The 1,795-nt window shown below is 41.4% G+C and overlaps 1 pseudogene; it reads left to right on the forward strand.

The window, feature by feature from the left end:
* Positions 1–1,734, forward strand: part of LOC101578198 — a 3,376-nt pseudogene extending 1,642 nt beyond the window's left edge.
* Positions 1,735–1,795: the final 61 nt, after the last annotated feature.

The following is a 1,795-nucleotide window of genomic DNA, read 5'->3' on the forward strand; positions in this document are numbered from 1 at the left end:
ATAGTTTAGAATGAGTAATTTTAACAGAATCATTCAATATAGTTTCATTTCTCATATTTAGCATTTCTTGAATTAATCAACTTTCAAGATGGAGTAGAAAGCAACCATCAAACAATACTTGAAAACTAGAATAATATTTATAAGTGAAAACTGAGCAAAATAGAATAAAAGTTTTTTTCTATTCAAATCATAGCCGTGGTACAGATTTTCTCAGACCTGCTCAGAAGAGGAAACTTAGTATGTGTGGCCACAAACTCAAAGCTCACTTAAGAAGTGGTTGAAAATCAATATATACAAAATAGGCTGGGTTTCATCCTCCATTGGGGGCTTCTGAGCTCCTCTGGGAAATTTAGTAAAATCTGCACACATTGTTGGGCATCAGAGCTGGGAACCCGAGTGCTAATGGAGTCTAATGGGGTAAGGCCTGCGGAACTGTTGCGTATCCTGAAATGCACATGACATCTCAACTTTTGACCAGCAAAAATTAGAAAGCCTAGAATGTCAATAGTACCAAGGTCAAGATATTCTTTTTTCTTGTTTTTAATTTTCGTGTGTGTGTGCGCGAGCGCAAGCGAACTCACATGCGCGCGCACATGAACAGCCTGGGAATTGACCTTAGGTCCTAGGTAAACACTGCTGCAGAGCTACCTCCCTGACCAGTCAAGATATTTTGCGCTGTACTTACGGTTAGAACATCTACACTCTTCCGCTGTCATTTTAAATCTAGCTCTATACAACTCTCCGCTGCTGCCAGCACCCTGGTGACCCAGACCATGCACCCGCTGGCCCCTGCCAATGGCTTCACCTTCATGGAGCACATGAACAGGTATAGCAATATAGAGGAGTTCACTGAGGGGTCCAAGATTAAAGTAAATAAGAACCAGGAGGATGACAGTAAAATATTTATTGGAGGCGTGAGCTGGGATACAAGCAAGAAAGGTCTGACATGTGTCGATTTGGGGAAGTTGTAGACTGCTCAATTAAAACAGCCTTAGTCACTGGAAGATCAAGAGGATCTAGAATTGTGCTTTTCAAAGATCTTCCTAGTGTTGATAAGGTTTTGGAATTAAAAGAACACAAATGATGGCAAATTGATAGGCCCTAAAAGGGCCAAAGCTTTAAAAGGGAAAGAACCCCCTAAAGAGATGTTTGTGGGAGAATTGAGCTCAAATACTTCTGAGAACAGATTAAAGAATATTTTGATGTTTTTGGAGCAATAGAAAAATATTGAACTTCCCATCGATACAAAGACAAATGAAAGGAGAGTGTTTTGTTTCATCACATAACACAGATGAAGAGACAGTCAAGAAATTGTTAGAAAGAAGATACCATCAAATTGATTCTGGAAAGTGTGAAATCAAAGTTGCACAGCCCAAAGAAGTATATGGGCAGCAAGAGCAACAACAAAATGCTGCAGCTGGTGGACGAGGTGGTACTAGTGGAAGAGGTGCTGCAGCTGGTGGACGAGGTGGTACTAGTGGTCGTGGTCAGGGTCAGGGCCAAAACTGGAAGCAAGGATTTAATAACTATTATGATCAAAGATACAGAAATTCCACTAGTGCCTATGGTGGTGATCAAAACTATGGTGGCTATGGTGGATATGATGAGACTGGGTATAACTCTGGGAACTCTGGATATGGACAGGGCTATGCGGACTTCAGTGGTCAGCAGAGCACTTACAGCAAGGCAGCTCAAGGAGGTGGCAATCACCAAAACAATTATGAGCCATACTAAAGGGGAAGACATTGGAGGAAACAGGAGATGCTAAAGAAATCTTCCAGGACTGCACTGAAGA

This window comes from Octodon degus, unplaced genomic scaffold (assembly GCF_000260255.1).
Source record: "Octodon degus isolate 3935 unplaced genomic scaffold, OctDeg1.0 scaffold00160, whole genome shotgun sequence".
NCBI classification, from domain to species: domain Eukaryota; kingdom Metazoa; phylum Chordata; class Mammalia; order Rodentia; family Octodontidae; genus Octodon; species Octodon degus.